General features: G+C 32.4%; 1 protein-coding gene across 7 annotated transcripts in view; it reads left to right on the top strand.

The window, feature by feature from the left end:
• Positions 1-15,161, top strand: part of RFX3 (regulatory factor X3) — a 265,759-nt gene that overhangs the window by 13,561 nt on the left and 237,037 nt on the right. Inside the window, exon 2 of one of the 7 annotated variants that reach the window (XM_074330486.2) lies at positions 2,693-2,794. The exons of the other annotated variants lie outside the window; for them this stretch is intronic. The gene's annotated coding sequence lies outside the window, so the exon portion shown is untranslated. The remainder of the gene's footprint in view (positions 1-2,692; positions 2,795-15,161) is intronic. 7 annotated transcript variants of the gene reach the window in all.

Raw genomic sequence — 15,161 nt, 5'->3', positions numbered from 1 at the left:
TTTATCCTGTGTTGCTCTGAAGAAATTTAAATCTAATGTTAAGAACAGACTCAATGGACACTGGAAACAGTGCTTACATTATGTGTAAGACAAAATATTTAAGTGTGATTGATCATCATGTTGTTTCTTCTCAGCCCAGCATTTTTTTTTTTTTTAATTAAGAATGTTCTCAGTTGTTGGTGAAGTCTTTTGTTTAGTAATTCCAGGCTCTTGTAATCTGACTCATCATTAAAAAAGGGAGCAAACACAAGGACAGCAGACTAATGTTTGCAGGACACAGGAAAACAATTGACTTGAGCTACACCTCTCAGAGGTGAAATGGTGCTCATCTTTTATACATCATTCTTTTTACTTGTTTGTGGGTAGACTTGGCTGAAGTGTTAAGAGCCATTTTGTAAGTTGATAATGGAAGAGAACCAACTATCTTCTGGAATGTTCCCTTCAAAGTTAGGTACTCAGTTACTGGGACATAATAGTAGAGCATCAAGAGACATCCATTGGTAAGAACTAATGTACTGATAACTTACAACATCATTCAAAGCAGTTTAATGTTTTCTAATTCACCAACTTCAGGAAATCAGGAGGGTCTCTTAGGTTTTTATTTGACGAAAGTTAGGCAGGTATGAAAGAAGCTTATTTTTCAATGCTAGAGTTTATAGGAAACAAAAATCCATTCATGTTGGAAATTATTCTGTAATAAGTAGACTAATATGTGTAATAACTAATGATTAATGTCACTTTAATAATACAAAATGTAGACCTGAATCTCTTTATTTAATAGTGATATTTCCTTGTTGTTTGAATCTAATTAAATGATTTAGGCACGAAGAAGTAAATACATTACACTAAATAAGGCCTGCATTTTTCAGTTATGTAACTAATTGCTAAACTTCTCTCTGATCCGAAAGTTTCCATAAAAATGTATATGACTTAAAATATTTTGGCAGTCTTTTAAAATATTTCTACTGCAGGGTAACTAGCCAGACAGAATAGTAAAGTGGTATAAAATTAAGTGATGCACTAATTAAATGTTTTTAATCCTATAACTAAACTACGATTTCTTTTCTCAAAGGGTTATATTTAATTCTTTCTGCCATTAGGAAACATCTAAGTTAAGTGATCCTGTATATTAGATTTTCATATATTTAAGCTTTCCAAAAGTAGATGATGTAATATAGACAAGAAAATGCTAGTATAAAGCTCAAACAGCCAAACAATGCTTGAGCTAAACATAATGTAACCCTGCAAAACAAAAGATCATGGAATATACATGTTAATTTCAGTAATATTTGTAGAACATTTTATTATGAATTTAATCCAGTATCACTGTCAATATTGTTTATAATATCTTTTCCTGTGTTTCAGATACCTTATACTTAGAATCAAACTATCATTTGTTTTTTTATTATTAAACATTCAATATAGTATCAATAAAAGCACTGGTGATTTTATTCCAGTGTTTAAAGGTTGTTGTGGGTTTTTTTTTTTAATTTGACTTTCACTGCATTTATGTCATACAATATAATTTAAAAACAAGCCATTTCCAATATGAGAATAATGTTGGTCTACTTATTCTATATTGGAGTAACTCCCTATAACAAACAAGTTAATGTTCTAATTTGGAAGAACACCATGTAAAGAAAATTTTTATCCAAGTGTTGACTTGTATTTTAGAACCTGACCTGTTTGCATCGCAGCGAAGCTTTAGGGTCTATGGCTGAAACTGCACTCCTCTAAGATGAGTGTCAGGGGATCAACTTCAGCCTTCCTCCCTGTTTCTACTTCACTACTCTACTACCGTATTCTTTTGCCCATTTACTGTGTCTGGCTCAGCACAGCCAATTAAAAAGGGCAGTTAGGGTGCTACAGTAAGGATTAAGGAGGTAACAGTCTGTCTGTCACTAGAGTTACACATGCTTTCAAATGGCACAAATATGTAGGAATCCAGTAAAGACATAATTAGGATGTTTTATTTTAGAATCAGAATTTTTAAGTTGGAAAAGATTTTGGAGGTTATCTAGTTCAACCTACCACCATGCTCCCTATTTACTGTAAAGAGGAGGAGACAGAGGTTAAGAGACTTGTACAATTACATACAACATTTATCAGGTGGGGCTCTTGGATCCCAGATTTGTCACTTCTCAACCAGTGTTCTCCTGTTATGTCATATCTAGTGTAAAGCTTCTTCAAGGCAAACAGCCCTAAGTGCTACCTTTACTATTGTACAGTACTTGTTTATTTTATCTACAAGTTCGAACTCATATTTTTCTTGAAAAAGCAAATTAAAGTTTTATAATTCTGCAAGGTTGAATAAATATATTTTTTATCATCTTCAAGTATAATTTTGGTATACAGATTATTAATTGCTTTGTTTTAGAATAACAGAAGTAAAATTTAAAACATTTTCTCAAATCATCAATAAGCTGTATATTAAGGGGAAATACCGTATTTGCTAGGTTTTTTTTTTTTTTTTTTAAAGAAAAATATTTTCATCATTGTCATTTGTTTCCCCTTGCTGGGTGTTAGTGATATATGTCATAATCAGTGTATTGGTGTAAATAATTCTCAGACTGGCATGTGCCTGCCTCTTTACTTTTTTGGTGAAGGTAAGGGTGATTCTAATCATTTTAAAGATTGTTGTAAAAATCCATTGAATTATTAATTTTAAAATTTGAAACATCTGTTCCTGTAGGTCACGCTCTTGTGGAACAAAAGTAAAATACTGGCAGCTGATATCCGTGGTTCAAGCCGAGACTTGCCCGGCTGGGCTTTAAAGGTGTTGCAGCACTCTTAAGTAAGAGAACCAACAGAATGAGAATGTGAAGGAACTGCCCTTTATTCCGTAGTAACCAGAAGTGATTGCAGCAGTCATATTATATGACTTCTTATTCTCTTAATCTGAATTTTTGGAAGGATATGTTGTTTACTGATTAATAGTATGAGATGGTGGCAGGAATTAGTAATTACCGTGATTTTCTCCCTCTCTCCTCTCTTTCTTTCTTTCTTTCTTTCTTTCTTTCTTTCTTTCTTTCTTTCTTTCTTTCTTTCTTTCTTTCTTTCTTTCTTTCTTTCTTTCTCTCTCTCTCTTTCTCTCTCTCTCTCTCTCTCTCTCTTTCTCTCTTTCTCTCTCTCTCTCTCTCTCTCTCTCTGTTAGAACTGGAAGTAAATCTATGAGGTTTGAATTTAGTTTTGGTATCCTGTTTTGTGATAAAGATGCATAATTTGAGCACAAATCCTGTTAATTATTTGGAACAGTCCCTCTAAGAGAAGCCAAGAAAATGCCAACTGAATTTTCTAGTGGTAACCTGATGCTCTTCCCAAGTCTCATTTGTGGTACCAAATCTGAAAGGATACATTTATATAAAACAGGAGTAGGTTTCCTATAGGGGAAAACCATTTGTCATTTGTTCTTAACAAGGTAAATCCCCATGGACAAACCTTTCTTGTAAAACTATTCCCTTTGGATTTATCTTTGCCTTCAATAAAAAAGGAGCTATGATAAACAAAGGTATGATGAAATATTAGTTAGCTCTTGCATTTTTGCCTAGAGTTCTACATTCTTAATCTTTATGATTTAAAAAAAAATTTAATATGATGCATTAATGATTTTGCTTTCTGTTAATTGAAGAAAAGTTTTTTTTGAGAGGGGGTTGAGGGAATTTAAATCATTTACTGTTAGATTTAACTGTATATACCCCAGTATACCTACTGTCCTGTAAAACAAAATGGAAAATACAAATATTAAGAGTATGATTCAGTTGAAAAGAGAGTGCTAAATACTTGGAAGAGAGTAACTAAATACTAGACTGCTATATTTGTTGGATATAAAGAGGAAGGATCTAAAACATGGAATGTGTTCTTAATATTTATAATCCGGATAAATTTTTACTTAAACTATTTCTAAATATGGATTAATAGAATCTTCTCAAAAGAAGGTACTTTGGATGTTTTCAAACAGCCCAAACTTTTATGTTTCTCTGGGTTAGACTCTTTCAGGATTCCTCATTGTCTATTCATTAGAACCATTTAAGAAATATTTACTGAGTGCCACAAAACTGCCATTGTGCCCCTAAGAAGCTTACAGTCTACATTTTCAAATTTATATTTCACCACTCTGCTCTGTAACTTCTTTTTTTGGCCAGCCTGGCTTATGGTGTAATGTAATTGGTTAAGAGCAAGAACTTCAGAGTGAACAGCCCAGGGTTTAAATTTTAGCTCTGCTACTGATTAATAGTTTAACCTTAGGCAGATTACTTAAACTTTGTGAAATAGGGTTACTAAAATCTACCTCAAAAGATTGTTTCAAAGATTACATTAGATGACAGAGGCAAACAGCACTGTGTCTGACGGATAAACACACGGTAAATGGCAATTGCTGTTACTACCCTGTGGTCACCTGAATTCAGCCTTGTCATTTCTTTTCTCTACAACCTGGTTCTCATCCTTTATTCTTTTTAGAATGTGTTTCCCATGCTTCTTAAATTCATCTTTCCTAAAGTAAGTCTTGGATAGAATGGTCCCTAAGTTGATAAGTTCACTTCTAACCCTGCTACTGATTGGAAATTATGATGTAGGTTTTTGTTTATAAATGTTTGATCTTTCTAAATTGTTTGTAAGCTTCCTGAGGGCAGACCACACAGTAAGTTTCTGAACTGAACACAAAACCCAATGTCCTTTCCTAGTAGAAGCAATCCATGAATAATTATTAAGTCTCAGATTGTTTATCTCTAATCAAGTTATAGAAAACACATTTTACCATTTTATAATTTTGTCTAGCCCTGATTTTACAATGATCTTTAGAACAATGCAGTTCTATTAGTCCAAATGGATTTATTTATTTCCTGTTTTTTTACAACAAATTTAATGGTAAGAATTCCTGAATTTTGGATATTTATTCAAATATAGCGTCATCTAGTTGGCAGTAGATTTGGGCTAGCCCTAATCAAGGTCTCATTTCCTCTTATCTTTTCAAATGATTTTTAAAAATCTAACTCTATGTATATATGAATTTCATATATATTAATGTATGTGTGTGTATGTATGTATGCATGCGTATGTAATTCTAGACTTCCCTGGGATTTCCTTATTGTCTGCCAAGACTAATTCTGTAGCTTCAGAAGTTGGGGAGTACCTTTTAGGATCCATTATCATCTTTCTGTTTTCTGGTTGTGGCAGGGTATGGGAATTCCTAATGCTGCTTAATATGGGAGAGACATGGGGGAGCAATAAGAAAACTATGATTTTGGGGGGCTATTTTGAATGCCCCAGACTTCTTGAGTTTTACCTCTTGCTACCGAAACTCACTGTCCTGTTGGATGTCAAAAGTGCAGAACCACGACTTGAGTTCTAAGCTTATGCATATACCGAGGCCACTGGTGGTATCAGAATGGAATTTTTACAGTAGTCAGATCTGTGGTTGCATTTGTGATTCCGTTCAGGTCTGTGTTCCAGTCCGAGTTGCACTATGGAAAGGTAGGGGTAATTTGCTGTGATGTTTACTACAGAGACTTTCCCCTGAGAAAACTTTTTTTTTTTTTTAGGTTTTTTTTTTTTATTATTGAGCTGTCATTCATAAATCTGTCCAGCTCTTTTTGTTTATACCCCTTTATATAGTTTTATTAGTGGTTGCTCTAGGCGTATTATGTTATACATAAATTATCATAGTCTGTTGGTGTCATTTGACTCGTTTGAGTGAAGCCTTTCCTCCCCTTACCCTCCCTATTTATAATATAATTATCTTAAATATTTCCTAAACATTTAGAACCACATTGGTGATATTTACAATTTTTGCTTTAACTCTTAAATATAATCTAGAAAACTCAATAGGAAAAGAGATGCCTATTTGCCCATATTTTTGTTTACATGTTCTTTCGTCTTTATAATGTTCCAAAGTTCTTTCTTTTATTGTTTTCTTTTTGTTAAGAGAACTTCCTTTAGCCATTCATTTAGAATAAGTCGGCTGGCAACATATTCTCTTCACTTTTGTTCATCTGAGAATGTCTTGATTTCCCCGTCATTTCTGAAAGATATTTTCTCTGGGTACAGGATTCAGGGTTGACAATTCTTTTCTTTCAATACTTAAAAAAAAGTGTTGTGTCACTTTCTTCTAGCTTCCATGCTTTTTGAAGTTTTTCCCCTATAACTGAAGTGTCATTTTTTTCTCAGTTTGCGTTCAAGATTTTTTATGTCTTTAGGTTTCAGATGTTTAATTATGATGTGTCTTTTCATGGGTGTCCAGCTCCCTTTTTAATCAGTGTATTTTCATTCTGTACCATCTCATAAGGTGACTGAGTTTGGTGAATTTACTTCCAGTTGTGAAGTCATCTTAACCTCTTTCGAGACTCAGGGAGTTCCCTTCAATTTCTAGAATCAGTTTGGGTATACAAGCTCATTTTTATTTTTTATGTTCATCCATATATTTGTTGAGCAGATATTGGCACAAGGTGGGCCAACTACTGAACTTCTATGGAGACTACACAGTGAACAGAGCTGATGAGGTCTCTGCCCTTGAGGAGCTTGCATTCAGACTGTTGAGGATGAGGGAGAGTGAAGACACATGAGTGTTATAATAGATAGTTATAAATGTTATGGAGGAAAATAAAAGAATAGGGGAATAGAGAAGGGTAGGTGATGAGGGTGGAGGAGGCTGTAATTTTAAGAAGGGTGATTAGGAAGAGTTTATAAAGACGGTGACATTTGAACAAAGCCTGACAGGTCGGTTTTGTATGTTTCTTCAAATGTGGCTTTATAAATTTGTAATATTGATTCCTTGAATGATGCCAACCTTTCTTCTACATGAAAGAGTCCTAACTATTTATACCTGTTCTTACATAGTACTTTTCTTTCTCCCTCTTTGCCACCTTCTATCATTTTTATGGCTTTCCTTGGATATACAGCCTTTTCATTTATATATTCTTTTGAGATGTATTCATGAAAACATTGGTTTTCTATAAGGAAACAAGCAGATTAAGAGACTCTTTAAAAGCTGCTTTTAGTTTAGGTTTTTTGTTTTGTTTTGTTTTGTTTTTTAGGGGTTAGGGGATGTTAAATTCTTCAGTCCACCCTGCCTACTTCCAAATTGGAAGTTCTTCTGAAATACCTGTAACCTAAAACATATCCAAAAAAATTTGTACATGAAATATTAAAAGTAAAAATGACAATTAATAGGCACATTGAAATTAGAATTAGCTGACTGTTAGTTTGGTTGGTTATATCCTTGTTTGCTTATATGGCTAATTTAAACTAGAGAAAGAGATTAATTCTCGGCCTTTTGGTGAAGATCAAGTGTAAACTAAAGAAAGATTCTTTGTGATGGCTTCTATGATCAGAATGTTCTTCATTGTCATAAAAGATCTGAAACTAGAATGTCACTGTTGATATAGCACAGCTATCTATCATTATCTAGTGATCTTTAATCATAGATTTGTGAATTGAATTTAATGTGTATGCAGAAAGACATTAATTAGAGACTATTTAGATAAATAAAAGTTGCTAATGAAGGCAAATTGACTTGATTTCTGTTATTCTGACAAATAGATTGCCATGCTGATCTTTTAGAATGAGGTTTTCAGTATACTAATGTCAAAATCATTTTAAAATTTCAGTTCAATGTCAAATATTGAGCATATATGCCTATCATTTTTTATGCAGTGTACAGTTTGACAGTATTTGAAGCTATTGCACAGTATTGGAATACTTCAAAAATGGTACAAAATTAATATATAAATACGTGTATTTTTAACATATTCAAGAACAGAGAAATTGCTGTGGAACCTTAAACAAACAAAAAGTACCTTTCTCTGAACTTATATAATTATATATACAGTATTTATTTCTATTTCTGGTTTCTATCCTTAAAGGCTGGTTAAATGATTATACTTGCAAATATGCCCAGGCATTTGTGTTTGAAGTGGGTCAGATGTGCCCACGTTTTAACAACCTGTAGGCCAAAGTTTATTGAACTTGAGTACCTGGTATTTCTGCTGTTTAAAAATGTAAATAAATTAAAAATGAAAGAAGCCAAATTTAGTATCACCATTTGTTTATACCAACACCATGTTTATGAAAAAACATGTGATCTATAAAAGACTTTGGAGAGCAAGCCTACTCTTCTTATTTTACACCCCTAACTTAATTTTAAGAAAAAAATGGAAACATATACAAAAATAGAACAGTATGATGAAATAATGAAATGAATTCCCATGTATCTATTGCTCTGTTTTAATAGTTAACAACTCAAGGTTAATGTTGTTTCAGGTACACCCCTTAACTCCCCATCTACCCCATTATTATTCCTGTCACTTTTTACCTATGGAAAAAAACCCAGAAGAGCTGAGTCAGACTTAGAGCTCAGATCGCCACAATTACTCTGTTTGCCATTTTGTGTCATCTCCCCTGTGGATGGAGGGATAGATGAAAAATCTTGACGAGAATAAAGGTTAGTTTCCAGACAAGTGTCGCTTAAGATTTTGAATTGTGAACTTTAATATTTCTGGTCTCAGATTTTGAGTTCAAATTTAAATATTATCTTTCAAATTTAATATAGACTTCACAAAGGCAATTTGCTAAGTACTCTGTAAGACAGTAGTATTTGTCTCTGTTTTAAGATGGTGTGTTTCTTTTATGTTTTCTAAAGATTTTCTATGTATTTACTTTCACAAAAAATTTGTGAGATATCTATCTTTGAGGTTTTTGGCATTTATAATGTGATGCAACTGAAATTGTCCTTTGGATTTATAGAATGTACTTGAAGATGCCTTTTTCAGTATTCTTAGTAATTATGCATTTCAAAAATCAATTGATCCAATACCTTGTTTCAAGTTTTCAAATGTGTAAAAGTGGGTAGTAGTAGTTAAAAAGTGAAAGTTGTTTTTAAGAAGGTTTAAAATGTGTTTTTAATTGATACCACTCTTCTAATCAGGTGTTTGTACCACATTCCTTTTACAAAGTTTAATACTAAAAACAAAGAAACAAACACAACAACGCTTCCTTTGTACATTAAATATCCTTTTGACCATGGCTAAACAACTTATAGAAATAATTTGAAAAAACTATTTTGGGAAATATTCCTTCAACAGAAAGGAGAAATAATGTTATATTTATGGCTCTCATAATGATTTCTCTTTATAATTGGTATGATATGACTACTAAAAAGAATTCTAACCTGTAAGTCATTTGTTACCAACCTTAATTATGTGATTTATCAAAGAACCTACAATTCTTGATAACAAATTATGAAATTTAAAAAAGAATTCAGCAACATTTATTGAGGATCTTTATATGTGCTATTATATGTGCTATTTATAGCAACATTATATGTGCTATTCAGCAACATTTATTGAGGATCTTTGATTTTTTTAAAATGGGTGTGTGGAAATGAATCAAATATAGGCTGTTGCAAATCCAAGAAAACTGGAATATGCAAAAAGAGGCTTAATTCCATGGACGAATAAGTTATTCTCAATAGCTATGTACTCCTATTGTTTCTTTTGAGGATGCCACACTGTATAATTATTATAGCTTTATAACAAACACCAGAAGGCTCTTTCCAACAGCACTTCCTCTGTGGGATTTCCATCTCCATTTAAAAAAATTTTATTCTGTATTTTTGCCCCATTGCCTTTTAGTTAATAGTGCCTGCCAGGATGCTAAGTATTAATGTAGCCAGTTTAGAACTTTCAGAGCAGATTCTTCCAGCATTATGTACTACACTTGCCCTGTAATTGACCAACTATTAAATAACTGCCTTAAAAATTAACACGTTTCCCTAACACGCCCTTTGAATGGTATACGTAGATTCTGACTTTAATAACTTTATTGACTACTGTGTGTGTGTAATGTGTAGTGTGTGTGCTTTAATGTTTGGTGCTAGTTTGGAAAAAAACAACTTTCATTACTTTAACATTTTTTTTCATGTGTTAGGTAGGTCCTGCCCCATAGAATTAAGTTAAAATGTCCTTATCCTAAATAAGAATTGGAAAGTATTCACACTACTTCATTGTAGAGTTAAGTTGTCTTCAGGTTACTGATCAGTTGGTTTTTACATCATAAATGTTACTGATATCACTGTATCTTTTAAGAACATTTTCTTGTCTGAGTTGTATGCCTTCTTAAGAAGCAAGGCTGGATCAAGGAAAATCTAATTATTGAATATAAAAATATCATATTTGATTTCTATTTTTTCCTCATCTGTAAAATGAACCATGTTTCTTTCTGCAAATTTTCTTTCAATTATTTTCTAACACATTCTTGTCTTTCTTTATTATCCTTTCTGTTCCTTTTCTCCTATTTTTTTCTTCTTTTTCTGTTATGTTCTGCTTGCCTTATTATAGGCTGTTTTAGTTCTAAACCTTCCTAGCTAACTCATTCTCTTCCTGCCTCAGTCTCGGTTGTTTGGTCAGATGTTGCCTTTACACCGCCTTCTCAGCCTGCTTCATTGCTCCTTTATTATTGGATTGTCTGTCTTTTCTGGATTGTTGTACTAGTAGTAGTTGTTTCTTGGTACTTTTAGAGAAATATTTAATTTCCCTTACTCTGCTTCCTATGATGTGCAGTGAGAAGAAGAAATAACAACAATCATTGAAGGACAGATGTATACATGGTTCTTTAAAAAAGAATAAGGCAGTGTAGTGTCAGATTGTTTTTAAAAGTGATTCCAGCTCAGAGTAGTTAGATAGAAGGGTTAATTGTTGCCATGAATGTAGAAAAAATGTTGCCTGGCTTTTTAGAAAAGTTATTTTTAACTTTCGAAAGCTGCAGGCGATATTAGTATAGTCAAAATATCCTTGTCAAGCTCTGGATAAATTTTCATAGTTGAGATGATTATTGTAATATCTTATTTTTATTTATCTGTGTGGCCATTGGTATTTTATGGTAGACCAACTTTATCTATTTTTGTCTTCAAACACTTTATGAGAAAGACCAATGATAGATAAGTAAATTAAAGTCAATACAATTCTTTTAAAGAAGGTACTAGAAGTCCTCTCTTATCCTCTGCCCACACTTCAAGTTGTTTCACACAATTTGTTTAGCAGTATATTTCTCTATTGTCTCTCTTTTTTTCATTTACATTCAAGTAATTCAGTGAATTCATCTGAATAAGGTATTGTTAATCTTTAAAATTATAGAGAATATGCATATGATAGGATAAAATAGATTTTAGAATTAATGTAAAATCATTACTGACCAAAAGAGATGAAAATAAAAATTAAAAAATCATCTGTTTTAATAATAAAATGAAATTTAGAATTTTTTCAATTTCTCTTTTTTTTGTTCTTTTTTTTTTGTGGGGTGAGGAAAGTGCTTTTTAGTTTTACAAATATCATGATTTCTGGGTCTCCTGGATTCCTAGATTTAATTTATTTTTCTATTATTGAAATATATAATAGAAAACTTTATATATATATATATATATATATATATATATATATATATGCATTTTTATTTTTTTAAGTTAAGGTTGAAGGTACTTGCCTTTATTTCCCTGAAATTTCTGAGTTTATTTATGTCCATTATGACCTTTTAGGGGACTACATGGAAATAAAAACTTGGGGATGGTAGGTGGTATAATTGAAATGTAGATCATAATCTGTTCTTTGTTTGTTTTACCAAATTAGTCGGGGATTCTGAGGATACGTTTTGAATATTTGTGTATGTTTAGTATTTTGGCCCTTTGTTAAAAATCTCTCAGTGTGACTTGTTTTTAATAGGATGTGTCTTGAATTGTGGGCCAATCGCTCTTGAAAAGTCTTAAGCCCTTTAAACACACTGGTCAGACCCATAGAGGGAAGCTACAGGTTTATTAGCACTCCTTAGCCTGAAAGCACAGCATACCCTTCTAGGTTGCACAGCAACAGACTCCTAGCAACGGTAATAGATTGAATTTCTAAGAGTGACCAGGCCGGATGTAATAATAAAGCAAGAGGTACAAACAGTTGTCATGGTTTTCTTTTCACAGTAAGCTAGTTTGATTTGGGGAAGTTTAGCCTTTCAAAAATGGGCAAACTTCTTATAAAAGTACTGTTGTTTGTGCACAAGACTTCTGGTATTAAAATAGCAATTACAGTACCAAATTAAAAAACAAAACAAAAACTACTGGTTAAAAAAAATTGTATGCTCAAAATTAAACAAAACAAAAAGTTAAAGGATTATCATGTTAAGAAGTTTTCAGAGAATTTTTTTTAAAAGACATCAGAAACTTAAAATTGAACTGTAGCAAAATAGTCCTAGTGAATGCTTTTTAAGAATAAAAATCATAATATTTGTACTTTCTTTTGGGGATCCTTCATTTATTTTAATTTTGATACAACTCTTGTAGTTTTATATACACAGTTTAAGTGGATGTGCATATAAAACTAATGCTTAATATACTTAAAGTTTATCTAAGAAAACACACCATTTGCACTATATATAAGCAATGTTTTTTGAAATTATGAACTAATAACTAATTTAGCGGAGAATTTATTGAAAAAGAAAGAATAAAGTAGTATTAGGTTAGTGCAAAAGTAATTGCGGTTTTTGCAGTTTTTAACCTTTTGAAATGCAATTACTTCTGCACCAACTTAATAGAATGTCTAATTTTACACAGTGACAGTAAAAATGTCTGTAATATTCGTAAAGGTGTAATATTGTGCTATAACTCTGTCAACATTTCTCTTGTGTATGCTTTAATATGTGTTTGCTATGTAGCCATAAAAAAGAGTTTAATTCAGATATATTCAAAACCTGCAAGAGGACTCCTCCATCAAAAGAAACAGATCCTCCTATAGCTGCTGGAGTAGGGAGTAAAACTACAGCCTTTGACAGCAAAACGCTGTAAATATACACACATGCTAAAACCCTTGATTTGTTCATCTTTTGTGTCAGCATTTGGAAAAGATTGTTAAAGTGGCAGTTATAGTAAAGACTGGCAATTACAGGAAAGAGCAGAAATTAAGTGTTTGTGACCTATTATATTTTATTAAAAGACTTGGCTTATTAAAATGGTGCTGCTTACTCTGATTACTTGACAGCTGCCCTAAACAGATTAGAAAATACACAGTTTTAGCTAAAGGTAAAAACCAACCTTTTAAGCAAGTACATAACATAAAATATGTAAATGGTATAGTATAAAAGTTTGTTTAAACAATGAATTTACTTTAGTTAGAGATGTTTATTAATGATTAAGTGGCATGCTCTTTTGCGTTTCTATAATAGCTTACCTATACTGGCATTTTCCCACTGAAATATTTTAATACACCCATCTGATATTACACTAGCTTCCTACCAGAGGGTCTTGTGAGGTATCATAGATCCAGGATCAGCATGACATCACAGAAAAGCTTTCTCCTGCTAACTGATGAATTATTATCTGAATTCAATATAAATACTACCTTTACCTGACAGAATTCAAAACTTTAGGAAGTTTTAACACTAGATTATCAATTTTTGAAATGTTTTTAATGTTCTTTTTTTCTTAATCCAGTAGAGACACAATGAGTTTAATACTTGAATTTAGGTTTCCCTTTTGTAACATTGAATTGTTTGCTTTTCTAGAGAAAAAAATGTATGTGGCTCTTATTACCCTCAATGCTGATTCTGAAGTTTTACTGCTGCTTACTTTGTTCTAGCTATATCTTATATAGTGACTGTATACAGCACTTTGTACAACCGTCCTGCTTATCCATTATTCTGAATTGTAGTTTAGCAGTTAAGTAGCCTGACCTGCTACACAGTCTAACATTTCATGATTTTGTCCCCATCGTCTATGTCATGAGGCATGGATATGCACTGTAGTTCAGTCTATGAGTATGAAATCCCAGCTCACTCTTGAATATACAAATACAGGTTCAGTATGAAGCAGATTTGTGGGAAGATTACTTCCCTCAACTAATCTTGAATATAGATTTTTGTCAAGACTCTTACTGTGCTAACGGTAGTCTGTTGTAGTGCTTGCATGGACCTGTAAAATTTCCACAAAGACACAAACTATGCTATGCGAAACACTCTTGCTAATTCCATATATACAAATATCCCTGACTACTTATAACTTTAGTTTAAAAAACATAAAAATACCTGATTGCTTGAGGTCTGTCAGTTTACGAACTTGTTCAGAAAAGATGTGAGTCCTAGTCTTTTGAATAAAATAGATCTGAATTTAAATCCTGGCTTTGTCATTTGATAGCTAATTGTCCTTGAATTAATTCCTTACCTACTTTGATCTCAGATGTATAATGTAAATATATGGGGATATTACCTATTCAATTGGGTTCTAAAATGAAAAAGTGAAAAATAAAATGAGATCAGTATATATAGGAAACTTAGCATGGCAGTCTAGAATTAGCACTCAAACTGTCATTAGCTAGGATTGTCATTATCTTTCTAGTTTACTCCTTGTGGTAGGATGTGAGGAGGGTTTTTCAGGACAGGGTGGTAGCTGAAAGTGGTAGCCTGGAACTGGATATAATCAGAAACAATTGTTTTTCAAGAGGGATGTTTTGTTAAGTCGTTCTCAATATTGGTCAGTGGGTAGGAATACTTTAGAGTAAAATTTTATGAAGTGACCCCTTTTCACAGGTTGAAATATTGGGGCAAGAGTTTTTTTAAAGATTACAAGAGTAATAATTGATAGGAAAATATGCACTAAATAGATGAAGTACTAATTATGCTGTACAAAGGGTGGAATTTGAAGAATTTATTTTAGTAAATATGTACAGTGAGCCTTATATTATTTAAACATTTAGCCTCCCTTCAATTTTTTATTCCACGTAAAAACTGTAAGAGCAGAAGTGAGTAAACTGCCCAGCCTTGTGTTAGCACCTTGTATTGTTGATTTAAGAGCACTGAAAATGAGTATCAATAGCTTCTACGAAGAAGTAAGACAACAGTGGAGTCATATGAAAATCTGAGTACCTTTGTCCCTGTCCCTCTTTTGTCCTGTCCCTTACAAAATGTTCAACATGCTCGCCATTGGTTTACAAAATATAGTTTAAGTTTTAATATATTCTGTTGTTGGTAAAGGAACTATAAAGGTGTTTAACGTAATGAGAAGATATTATTTGCAAAAGAATAGAAGTGGTTTGAAGTATAATGGTTTGACGTAGCTAGTGGCATTAAATTGGTTTAGGCAATGGCTATCCTTTTTCATTTCTTTGAGGAAGTTAATGCCAGCCGAAGCTTAAGGA

The sequence above is a fragment of the Rhinolophus sinicus genome, chromosome 16, assembly GCF_057876585.1.
Source record: "Rhinolophus sinicus isolate RSI-liver-muscle chromosome 16, RSI-T2T, whole genome shotgun sequence".
NCBI classification, from domain to species: domain Eukaryota; kingdom Metazoa; phylum Chordata; class Mammalia; order Chiroptera; family Rhinolophidae; genus Rhinolophus; species Rhinolophus sinicus.
This window is presented reverse-complemented; position numbering and strand designations above follow the sequence as displayed.